A 13,650-nucleotide genomic window follows, 5' to 3' on the forward strand; every position below is an offset into this window, starting at 1 on the left:
CTAAATTATTCCAATGCACTTCATGCCAACTTTGATTTTGAAGCACAATTTCACGTAGGCCTATCACTAGCAGTAGGCCTATCACTAGCAGTAGGCCTATCACTAGCAGTAGGCCTATAACCTATTGTTTGATAAACGGAACCAATAACAATAACCTGCTGTTTCAGTAGCCTTCTATTACATTTGATCCAATTGTGATTAAAATAAGAGGGACACAATCATAAAGACCGTGAGACCAACTGTCCATAGGCTACCATCCAAGTCAGGAAATTACAAGACCAAAAGCTGCAGACAAAACAGTTTAAAAGAGGACTGGTAAACTATTTGATTTAAAAGTTTGACCGTGAAAACTAAATATTTTAGCAAATATTTACATTTAGGCCTATTCGTCTTATTGTGTAAATTACATCTAAAATAACCAAAAGGCCTAATATTAGGCTAAATGCAGGCCCTTAATAACGTGTTTAATTCAAATTCACGATCCGAGATCGATTAAGGCCTCATTCGGTGTGTGGTGAACGGGCATTCAATGATCAGAAGGAATTCAAAACGATGGCCGAATGGGTGTGTAAAATGAACACCCGTTATTGGAGGGGCGTTTATAATCAGTTATTTCCAATTGACTCTTTTAGCGTTCGGGCGGCTGAGCACCTCCGTGCATTTGTTACTTTCAGTCAAATTCACTCCGGATATCTTTGCATCTTTGTCTGAAAAGTTTTTGTTGTTTAATGAGCGAGAGTTTGTGAACCTGACACCTTCCATAAGCCGCGAGGCAGCACGCTGCCGCTGCCCCTCCAGTCTACAACTCTTAGGCTATTTCATACCTAAAGTAAAGAAATAAAAAGCAATTCACTAATAAAGTATATGGATTTCATATTAAAACTGCAATATGTTATTTTGATAGCACGTGTTTATCTAGGGGAGAGGCCGCGAGAAAATCGCTCGTGGGTCCTTGCCATTTTCAACGAACTTTTTCTATTGTAGATCATGAAAAACGGCTTCATAGTGTATGGTCTGAAATGTGGCTGATCTACCGTTTCATGTGTAGACAATAGTGGATGCCAGCCTTGCTGAAACTCACATTAGACAATAATAGCCTAGTCACTAACCGAACTTAATCGATATTTGGTTGTTATTGGTTTATAAGACTTATGTTGAAAACAATGACAGCCGTAAACAAGTCCAATTGTTGCAGTGTTCTGACTCAATACACGCGCGCACACTTTCACTATTGGAGAAACACACGCACAGATAAAGTGAGAGAGAGAGAGAGAGAGAGAGAGAGAGAGAGGAGAAGAGAGGAAAAGTAGACGGAAGAAGTATATGTAGATAAGTGTATCAACCTGTTCTTGAATTCTGAAGAAGTCAACTTTCACACCAGTGGTTGGACCATGTGGACAGCCCCGTTTCAGCTCGGCGCAACACCACCCGGCGAGTCCACTCTCGGCGACAAAGACGCAAACCAAACAGAACTAAAACTGATCAATCTTGGGATCTAAGATTGGTATCGCAGAACCATTACGTTCAACTACAACCGTGTTCGTTATAATTAGTCCGTCCTTGCTTCCTTTCTTTCCCTTTTGTTGTGCGTCCTCTCTCTCTCTCTCGGAGTGGGCACTGTAGTGAAGTCAGAACAATACTAGACTAGCTAGTTTCACTAACTCACACACAGGCTGCATGCGCAGCCCTCCGGGAAGTTGATGGAGAGAAAGCACGGAGCTGTTCGTGGCCTCCCCTTACTCTGTTTTGATCCTGCTATCTCGCTGTTATTCAGATCCTAACCCCTCCACAAGTCCCAATGACGATACTCGATTCAGTTTTTGGCATCCCGTCTGTCGCTCGCTCGTTCGCTGGTAAATCAGTGATGAATTACTCGGGTTGTGTGTTGGTTGAGGATATGTTGGGGGACAGTTTGCTTTCTACCGTAATGCCTCTAAAATAGGTGCGCGTTCACATCTCGCCTCTCGCCGTGACTCACTAGTGGCGGAGCATAATAAGAAGACACTGCACAGCCAGTGCGAGGTGCCAGACTGCCATGTGTAAGTGCGTGTGCGCGTGCGAGCGTGTGTGCGTGTGAGCGCCTGGTGAAGGCACTGATCTTTTGACCTCTGCATCGCGGCTGAGTTTGTCTATTGTGGAGCCAAGCAGCAACAGATGTTCCTCTATACAGAGAGAGACCTTGGAAACTGTTAACAACAAAGTATTCTCTAAACAACAAGCCATTATTTTATTTTATTTGTATGGTAGGAAGATATTTTGATAGAGTTACATAAGATTAATGAGCTATTGAATATTTGTAAGCCAAGTTCCACTTGACTCCTCCTGAACTATTTCCTAGTTTAGTGCTTTCATTTGCTATTTGACATAATCTGGGTCAAGAAAAAATGTCAGGAAGACTAACTCAGGAGCTGTTTAAAGAGTGACTGCCCCTAAAAACCAACACATCTCTTTGAAAACGGTCTATGTGGTATTCATATGAGTCCGAAAAAAATGTATTCTAGTGTCACAATCGACTACAAAGTGTAAATAGAACATTTTTGGTCATAAAGTCAGTCTCGTCAAAATTCAGAGTTTGGAACCTGAGTGCGCCAATGGGTAAATGAAGGTTGGGTTTGGACTACAATTATGTCAACAATTCATGCCCCCTTTTGCCTATTAAAACTTCTTATGGCTATGATATGACAACAGCCAGTGAAAGTGAAGGGCGCCAAATTCAAACTACAGAAACCTCATAATAAAAATTCCTCAAACATACATGTATTTTATACCATTTTAAAGGTAATCTTGTTGTTAATCCCACCAAAGTGTCCGATTTCAAATAGGCTTTACAGCGAAAGCACCACAAACGATTATGTTAGGTCACCGCAAAATCACAGACAAACACAGTAATTTTTCCAGCCCAAGACAGGAGTCACAAAAAGCAGAAATAGAGATAAAATTAATCACTAACCTTTGATGATCTTCATCAGATGACACTCATAGAACTTCATGTTACACAATACATATATGTTTTGTTCGATTAAGTTCATATTTATATCCAAAAACCTCAGTTTACATTGGCGCCATGTTCAGAAATGCCTCCAAAATATCCGGAGAAATTGCAGAGCCACGTCAAATAACATAAATACTCATCATAAACTTTGATGAAAGATACATGTTGTACATAGAATTAAAGATAAACTTGTTCTTAATGCAAGATTTGTCAGATTTGTCAGATTTCAAAAAGCTTTACGGCAAAAGCACAATATTCAATAATCTGAGAACAGGGTTCAGGCACAAAAGGAAGCCATGCAGTTACCTGCCAAATTGTGCAGTCAACAAAACTCCTAAAAAGGATTATAAATCTTCACTTACCTTTGCTGATCTTCGTCAGAATGCACTCCCAGGACTCCCACTTCCACAAGCAATGTTTGTTTTGTTCGGTAATGTCCATCATTTTTGTCCAAATAGCTATTTTTGTTAGCGTGTTTGGTAAACAAATCCAAAGTCAGGAACCGCGTTCACTAAAAGCAGACAAAATGTCAAAAAGTTCCGTAACAGTCAGTAGAAACATGTCAAACGATGTATTGAATCAATCTTTAGAATCTTTTTAACATTAATCTTCAATAAAGTTCCAACCGGAGAATTACATTGACTTCAGATGTTCGATGGAACAGAGCTCCCTCTCATGTGAACGCGCATGGTCAGAGCATGGCCAGGTCATGGTAGATATGACTATTTCCTGTCTCCTTCGGCCCCATTTCACAGTAGAGGCATCAGACAAGGTTCTACAGACTGTTGACATCTAGTGGAAGCCGTAGGAAGTGCAAACTCATCCATATCCCACTGTGTGTTCAATAGGGGCTTTGTTGAAAATCGACCAACCCCAGAATTCCCACTTCCTGTTTGGATTTTTTCTCAGGTTTTTGCCTGCCATATGAATTCTGTTATACTCACAGACATCATTTAAACAGTTTTAGAAACTTCAGAGTGTTTTCTATCCAATACGAATATAAATATGTATATATTAGCAACTGGGACTGAGGAGCAGGCAGTTTACTATGGGCACCTCTGTGCACCTTTCATCCAAGCTACTCAATACTGCCCCTGCAGCCATAAGAAGTTGTAAATAGAACATTTTTGGTCATAAAGTCAGTCTCGTCAAAATTCAGAGTTTGGAACCTGAGTGCGTCAATGGGTAAATGAAGGTTGGGTTTGGACTACAATTATTCCCCCTTTTGCCTATTAACTGGAGTTTTCTGGGAAAAGACTAGGCGATTTGCTTTGCATGGGTGGGTGGAGACCTCTCCTTAGGAGGACCAATGGAATGGTCGAAAATGAGCAAACCACACACACCCGGGGCACCGGGTCGCGCAAAACGAACTCGCCCACTGAAACGTCTTCCCCAGACAAGACCTGTGGTTAGTACTTGCCCTGGCTCGGGAAATAGCTACCAGTGAAAATAGGCTTCCATGAAGTTGTTCAACAATCTTGGGCAGATGGCTAGGATATGGATAACATCCGACTAGTTCTGTTTATAGCTAACTAGGGCTCCCGAGTAGAGCAGCGGTCTATGGCACTGCATCTCAATGCTAGAGGTGTCACTACAGACCCAGGCTGTATCCCAATCGACCGTGATTGGGAGACCCATAGGGTGGCACACAATTGACCCAGTGTCGTCTGGGTTTAGGTTAGGCCGGGATAGGCCGTCATTGTAAATAAACATTTGTTCTTAACTGACTAGACTAGTTAAATAAAAAAAATAAAAAAAATTCAAAGCTGGCTACATGTCATTATTTGATAGGCTATGCCGCTATGATACTGTGATGTAACCAGCTAAATACAATTGAATTCTGAAGTTTACATACACCTTAGCCAAATACATTTAAACTCAGTTTTCACAATTCCTGACGTTTAATCCTATTAAAAATACCCTGTTTTAGGTCAGTTAGTGACCATATGCCCTGTGCATCCCGCAAAGGCGGAGGTGTTGCTAACATTTACGATAGCAAATTTCAATTTACAAAAAAAAAAAACGACAAACGACAGTCTTTTGAGCTTCTAGTCATGAAATCTATGCAGCCTACTCATTAACTTTTTATAGCTACTGTTTACAGGCCTCCTGGGCCATATACAGCGTTCCTCACTGAGTTCCCTGAATTCCTATCGGACCTTGTAGTCATAGCAGATAATATTCACATTTTTGGTGATTTTAATATTCACATGGAAAAGTCCACAGACCCACTCCAAAAAGCTTTCGGAGCCATCATCGACTCAGTGGGTTTTGTCCAACATGTCTCAGGACCTACTCACGATCACAGTCATACTCTGGACCTAGTTTTGTCCCATGGAATAAATGTTGTGGATCTTAATGTTTTTCCTCATAATCCTGGACTATCGGACCACCATTTTATTACGTTTGCAATCGCAACAAATAATCTGCTCAGACCCCAACCAAGGAGCATCAAAAGTCGTGCTATAAATTCTCAGACAACCCAAAGATTCCTTGATGCCATTCCAGACTCCCTCTGCCTACCCAAGGACGTCAGAGGACAAAAATCAGTTAACCACCTAACTGAGGAACTCAATTTAACCTTGCGCAATACCCTAGATGCAGTTGCACCCCTAAAATCTAAAATCATTTGTCATAAGAAACTAGCTCCCTGGTATACAGAAAATATCTGAGCTCTGAAGCAAGCATCCAGAAAATTGTGACGGAAATGGCGCCACACCAAACTGGAAGTCTTCCGACTAGTTTGGAAAGACAGTACCGTGCAGTATCGAAGAGCCCTCACTGCTGCTTGATCATCCTATTTTTCCAATTTAATTGAGGAAAATAAGAACAATCCGACATTTATTTTTGATACTGTCGCAACAAAAAGCATCACTCCCCAAGAGAGGATGGCTTTCACTTCAGCAGTAATAAATTAATGAACTTCTTTGAGGAAAAGATCATGATCATTAGAAAGGAAATTATGGACTCCTCTTTAAATCTGCGTATTCCTCCAAAGCTCAGTTGTCCTGAGTCTGCACAACTCTGCCAGGACCTAGGATCAAGAGAGACACTCCAGTGTTTTAGTACTATATCTCTTGACACAATGATGAAAATAATCATGGCTTCTAAACCTTCAAGCTGCATACTGGACCCTTTTCCAACTAAACTACTGAAAGAGCTGCTTCCTGTGCTTGGCCCTCCTATGTTGAACATAATAAATGGCTCTCTATCCACCGGATGTGTACCAAACTCACTAAAAGTGGCAGTAATAAAGCCTCTCTTGAAAAAGCCAAACCTTGACCCAGAAAATATAAAAAACTATCGGCCTATATCGAATCTTCCAATCCTCTCAATTTTTTGGGAAAAAGCTGTTGCGCAGCAACTCACTGCCTTCCTGAAGACAAACAATGTATATGAAATGCTTCAGTCTGGTTTTAGACCCCATCATAGTACTGAGACTGCACTTGTGATGGTGGTTAATTACCTTTTAATGCTGTCAGACCGAGGCTCTGCCTCTGTCCTCGTGCTTCTAGACCTTAGTGCTGCTTTTGATACCATCGATCACCACATTCTTTTGGAGAGACTGGAAACCTAAATTGGTCTACACGGACAAGTTCTGGCCTGGTTTAGATCTTATCTGTCGGAAAGATATCAGTTTGTCTCTGTGAATGGTTTGTCCTCTGACAAATCAACTGTAAATTTCGGTGTTCCTCAAGGTTCCGTTTTAGGACCACTATTGTTTCCACTATATATTTTACCTCTTGGGGATGTCATTCGAAAACATCATGTTAACTTTCACTGCTATGCGGGTGACACACAGCTGTACATTTCAATGAAACATGGTGAAGCCCCAAAATTGCCCTTGCTAGAAGCCTGTGTTTCAGATATAAGGAAGTGGATGGCTGCAAATGTTCTACTTTTAAACTCGGACAAAACAGAGATGCTTGTTCTAAATCCCAAGAAAGAAAGAGATATTCTGTTGAATCTGACAATTAATCTTGATGGTTGTACAGTCGTCTCAAATAAAACTGTGAAGGACCACGGCGTTACTCTGGACCCTGATCTCTCTTTTGACGAACATATCAATACTGTTTCAAGGACAGCTTTTTTCCATCTACGTAACATTGTAAAAATCAGAACATTTCTGTCCATAAATGATGCAGAAAAATGTATCCATGCTTTTCTTACTTCTAGGTTAGACTACTGCAATGCTCTACTTTCCGGCTACCCGGATAAAGCACAAAATAAACTTCAGTTTGTGCTAAATACGGCTGCTAGAATCATGACCAGAACCAAAAAATGTGATCATATTACTCCAGTGCTAGCCTCCCTACACTGGCTTCCTGTTAAGGCAAGGGCTGATTTCAAGGTTTTACTGCTAACCTACAAAGCATTACATGTGCTTGCTCCTATCTATCTTTCCGATTTGGTCCTGCCGTACATACCTACACGTACGCTACGGTCACAAGACGCAGGCCTCCTAATTGTCCCTAGAATTCCGAAGCAAATAGCTGGAGGCAGGGCTTTCTCCTATAGAGCTCCATTTTTATGGAATGGTCTGCCTACCCATGTGAGAGACGCAGACTCGGTCTCAAACTTTAAGTCTTTCCTGAAGACTCATCTCTTCAGTAGGTCATATGATTAGGTGTAGTCTGGCCCAGGAGTGTGAAGGTGAACGGAAAGGCTCTGGAGCAACGAACCTCCATTGCTGTCTCTGCCTGGCCGGTTCCCCTCTCTCCACTGGGATTCTCTGCTTCTAACCCTATTACAGGGGCTGAGTCACTGGCTTATTGGTGCTCTTCCATGCCGTCCCTAGGAGGGGTGCGTCACTTGAGTGGGTTGAGTCACTGACGTGATCTTCCTGTCTGGGTTGGTGCCCCCTTGCGTTGTGCCGTGGCGGAGATCTTTGTGGGCTATACTCAGCCTTTTTTCAGGATGGTAAGTTGGAGGTTGAAGATATCCCTCTAGTGGTGTGGGGGCTGTGCTTTGGCAAAGTGGATGGGGTTATATCCTACCTGTTTGGCCCTGTCCGGGGGTATCATCGGATGGGGCCACAGTGTCTCCTGACCCCTCCTGTCTCAGCCTCCAGTATTATGCTGCAGTAGTTTATGTGTCGGTGGGCTAGGGTCAGTCTGTTTTTTTCTGGAGTACTTCTCCTGTCTTACCCGGTGTCCTGTGTGAATTTAAGTATGCTCTCTCTAATTCTCTCTTTCGTTCTTTCTTTCTTTCTCTCTTTCTTTCTTTCTCTCTCTCGGAGGACCTGAGCCCTAGAACCATGCCTCAGGACTACCTAGCATGATGACTCCTTGCTGTCCCCAGCCCAAAGGGCCGTGCTGCTGCTCCAGTTTCAACTGTTCTGCCTGCGGCTATGTAACCCTGACCTGTTCACTGGACGTGCTACCTGTCCCAGACCTGCTGTTTTCAACTCTCTAGAGACAGCAGGAGTGGTAGAGATACTCTTAATGATCGGCTATAAAAAGCCAACTGACATTTACTCCTGAGGTGCTGACTTGTTGCACCCTTGAAAACTACTGTGATTATTATTGTTTGAACATGCTGGTCATTTATGAACATTTGAACATCTTGGCCATGTTCTGTTATAATCTCCACCCGGCACAGCCAGAAGAGGACTGGCCACCCCTCATAGCCTGGTTCCTCTCTAGGTTTCTTCCTAGGTTTTGGCCTTTCTAGTGAGTTTTTCCTAGCCACCGTGCTTCTACACCTGCATTGTTTGCTGTTTGGGGTTTTAGGCTGGGTTTCTGTACAGCACTTTGAGATATCAGCTGATGTACGAAGGGCTTTATAAATAAATTTGATTTGAGATAGGATCACCATTTTATTTTAAGAATGTGAAATGTCAGAATAAAATAATAGTAGAGAGAATGATTTATTTCAGCTTGTATTTCTTTCATCACATTCCCAGTGGGTCAGAAGTTTACATACACTCAATTAGTTTTTGGTAGCATTGCCTTTAAGCCATTTTGTCACAACTTTGGAAGTGTGCTTGGGGTCATTATCCATTTGGAAGACTCATTTGCAACCAAGCTTTAACTTCCTGACTGATGTCTTGAGATGTTGCTTCAATATATCCACATAATTGTTCTGCCTCATGATGCCATCTATTTTGTGAAGTGCACCAGTCCCTCCTGCAGCAAAGCACCCCCACAACAAGATGCTGCCACCTCGTGCTTCAAGGTTGGGATGGTGTTCTTCGGCTAGCAAGTCTCCCCCTTTTTCCTCCAAACATAACGAGGGTCATTATGGCCAAACAGTTCTATTTTTGTTTCATCAGACCAGAGGACATTTCTCCAAAAAGCACGATCTTTGTCCCCATGCGCAGTTGCAAACCGTAGTCTGGCTTTTTTATGGCGGTATTGGAGCAGTGGCTTCTTCCTTGCTGAGCAGCCTTTCAGGTTATGTCGATATAGGACTCGTTTTACTGTGGATATAGATACTTTGTACCTGTTTCCTCCAGCATCCTCACAAGGTCCTTTGCTGTTTAACTGGGATTTATTTGTACTTTTTGCAACAAAGTATGTTCCTCTCTAGGAGAAGGAACGCGTCTCCTTCCTGAGCATTATGATGGCTGTGTGGTCCCATGGTGTTAACTTCTTGCGACTACAGGGGGTGCTGTTTTCTCATTAGCATAATTGCATTACAGATTAAACGGCTTCCTACTAAATTCTTGCTCGTACAATATGCATATTATTACTATTATTGGATAGAAAACACTCTCTAGTTTCTATAGGCGTTGGAATATTGTCTCTGAGTGGAACAGAACTCATTCTACAGCAATTTCCCTGACATGGAGTCAGATTTCACACATTTTGGCCCCTGATCTGGAGTCAGTTTAAAGGCCACTGTGAACGCTATCAGGATACGGACACTGCTTATGTCTTCCCCTGGATGCCTTTACGTGATGACGATTTGAATGGTATCGATTGCGCAATCACAGCCCCTATAAAACAAAAACACGTGTAGGTAGGAACTCTTTTCCAGATGCGTCGGGCGCGCGGTGGACACCGACCCTGCTCTTTTTCCAAGCATCAGTGTAGCCAGTTACATTTCTCCGGTCATGTTTCTACTCGTTATAGGAGTTAAAAACATCATAAGGTAGTTAATTTAAACCGTTTTATAGCAATTTATATCCGTTTAGTGCGATTTTGGGACATTTATTTCTGAGACACTGTGAATCTCTGGGCACGGTTCCAGTTCATGCCGAACGCAATGGGCATTTCTACATGGCAAGAGGACAGCTTTCGACCAAAAGACGATTAGACCCAAGAAAGGATTCTTTGTCCAAGATTCTGATGGAAGAACAGCTCAAAGTAGGAACAATTTATTATGATAAATCGTGTTTCTGTCGAGAAATGTTAATCGCTTATGACGCCATTTTGTTTGACGTAGCTTCGCTTGGCGCAAACTGTATTGAAAAGTAAGGATAATTTAAAAAATGTAAATCAGCGATTGTATTAAGAATTAAATTGTCTATCAATCGCTGTCCACCCTATATTTTTTAGTCACGTTTATGAGTATTTATGTATACGACTAGATCACTGTCTAATATGGCGCACGAAATTGTCTGACCAGCTGGGCAACTTTTGTCATTGTCTAACCATGATTTTGGTGGCTAAATATGCACATTTTCGAACAAACTGTATATGTATGTTGTAATGTGATGTTACAGGAGTGTCATCTGAAGAATTCTGAGAAGGTTAGTGAAAAAATTAATATATTTTGGCGATGTTTACGTTATCGCTCTCTTTGGCTAGAATCAATGCTCTGGTAACGTTTGCATATGTGGTATGCTAATATAACGATTTATTGTGTTTTCGCCGTAAGACACTTAGAAAATCTGAAATATCGTGTGTATTCACAGGATCTGTGTCTTTCGATTAGTGTATGCTGTGTATTTTTACGAAATGTTTGATGATTAGTAATTAGGTAAACACGTTGCTCTATGTATTTATTCTAGTCCATTTGTGACGGTGGGTGCAATTGTAAACTATGATATCTACCTGAAATATGCACATTTTTCTAACAAAACCTATCCTATACCATAAATATGTTATCAGACTGTCATCTGATGAGGTTTTTTCTTGGTTAGTGGCTATCAATATCTTAGTTTAGCCGAATTGGGGATAGCACCTGATGGAGTAAGAAACTGATGGAGTTAGAAAAGTGGTGTCTTTTGCTAACGTGGTTAGCTAATAGATTTACATATTTTGTCTTCCCTGTAAAACATTTAAAAAATCTGAAATGGTGGCTTTATTCACAAGATCTGTATCTTTCATTAGGTGTCTTGGACTTGTGATTTAATGATATTTAGATGCTACTATTTAATTGTGACGCTATGCTAGGCTATGCTACTCAGTGTGGGGGGGGGGTGGGGGGTGATCCCGGACCCAGGGTAGATACTCGTGAAAGGTTAACCTCCTCTATCCACATATATTAACCTCCTCTATCCACATATATTAACCTCCTCTATCCAAATATATTAGCCTCCTCTATCCACATATATTAACCTCCTCTATCTACATATATTAACCTCCTATATCCACATATATTAACCTCCTATATCCACATATACTAACCTCCTCTATCCACATATACTAACCTCCTCTATCCACATATATTAACCTCCTCTATCCACATATATTAACCTCCTCTATCCACATATATTAACCTCCTCTATCCACATATACTAACCTTCTCTATCCACTATCCTATGACCCTCCTGCATGACAATGCCACCAGCCATACTGCTTGTTCTGTGCATGATTTCCTGCAAGACAGGAATGTCAGTGTTCTGCCATGGCCAGCGAAGAGCCCAGATCTCAATCCCATTGAGCACATCTGGGACCTGTTGGATCGGAGGGTGAGTGCTAGGGCCATTCCCCCAAGAAATGTCCGGGAACTTGCAGGTGCCTTGGTGGAATAGTGGGATAACATCTCACAGCAAGAACTGGCAAATCTGGTGCAGTCCATGAGGAGGAGATGCACTGCAGTACTTAATGCAGCTGGTGGCCACACCAGATACTGACTGTTACTTTTGATTATGACCCCCCTTTGTTCAAGAACACATTATTCTATTTCTGTTAGTCACAAACTTGTTCAGTTTATGTCTCAGTTGTTGAATCTTGTGTTCATACAAATATCTACACATGTTAAGTTTGCTGAAAATAAACGCAGGTGACAGTGTGAGGACGTTTCTTTTTATGCTGAGTTTCTAACTATGTGAAAAATATCACACTTGCCTTTTATCTTTTATTGTCATTAAAAGACAATTAAAAGTCATAGATGTGTCTTGTATAATTTTAGTACAAGGTCTTTCCCAATTCAGAAATCAGTTTTGACCCTCACTAACTTCTACAGATGCACCACTGAGAGCATGCTGTCGGGCTGCATCACCACCTGGTATGGCAACTGCTCCGCCCTCAAACGCATGGCTCTCCAAAGGGTGGTACAGGCAGCCCAGTGCATCACAGGGAGGATCCTGCCTGCGCTCTAGAACGTCTACAGCACCCGGTTTCAAAGGTAGGCCAACATGATCATTAAGGACTTCAGCTACCCGAGCCACGGACTGTTCACTCAGCTTTTATTAGCAGGCCATCAGACTGTTGAACAGCCATCACTAGCCATCTACCAGATGATGCACACTCACACACATAAAACACACACACAAGCTATCACACACACACCCCATACTCACAAACAAACACACACATAAAACACACACACAAGCTATCACACACACACCTCATACTCACAAACACACACACACACACACACACACACACACACACACACAACACACACACACACACACACACACACACACACACACACACACACACACACACACACACACACACACACACACACACACACACACACACACACACACACACACACACACACACAAGCTATCACACACACACCCCATACTCACAAACAAACACACACATAAAACACACACACAAGCTATCACACACACACCTCATACTCACAAACAAACACACACATAAAACACACACACAAGCTATCACACACACACCTCATACTCACAAACAAACACACACACACACACACACACGCACGCACGCACGCACGCACGCACGCACGCACTCACACACTCAGCCAACGCTGTTTTCCCATACTATAGAGATATTGACCAACTGGTCACTTCCCATTTCACACTCTGTATTTAAATACTGTATCGTGTGTACACCACACATTTATTTATACACTGGATTCTTAACATAGCTTACTCTAATATACTGTATCTACTGCTGTACAAATCATTCTTAGCTGATCTTGTTTAAATTCTCCCAGTGTACATATACTGTAGATTGCATTTGATTACTAGCTGCTGTCAGTTTAGCTAAACACAAGGTCATCGCAGAAGGTAATCTACTGGCCTCTTCCTCTCTACTTTAGCCTAACTGAATTAGCTAACCATCTTGAGATGGCAAGTCAGTCAGGAGGGGAGAAGTCCTTAACTTAAAACTTTTTTCCCCATACGGAAAAATTATATTTTGACGTATATTTCAACACCAAATATCTACATAGAAATTACAGATATCTAAATATATGTTTAAGCCTTATATGTACAGACAGTATATTTAAATATGCAGTACCAGTCATAAGTTTGTACACACCTACTCATTCAAGGG

At 41.8% G+C, this 13,650-nt stretch overlaps 1 protein-coding gene across 1 annotated transcript in view; it reads right to left on the reverse strand.

The window, feature by feature from the left end:
- The window catches only part of LOC129851250 (forkhead box protein P4-like), a gene marked incomplete in the record, with an annotated part of 178,284 nt that extends 176,369 nt beyond the window's left edge, over positions 1 to 1,915 (reverse strand). The window contains 1 exon segment of the mRNA XM_055917665.1: positions 1,344 to 1,915.
- Positions 1,916 to 13,650: the final 11,735 nt, after the last annotated feature.

This window comes from Salvelinus fontinalis, chromosome 3, assembly GCF_029448725.1.
Source record: "Salvelinus fontinalis isolate EN_2023a chromosome 3, ASM2944872v1, whole genome shotgun sequence".
NCBI classification, from domain to species: domain Eukaryota; kingdom Metazoa; phylum Chordata; class Actinopteri; order Salmoniformes; family Salmonidae; genus Salvelinus; species Salvelinus fontinalis.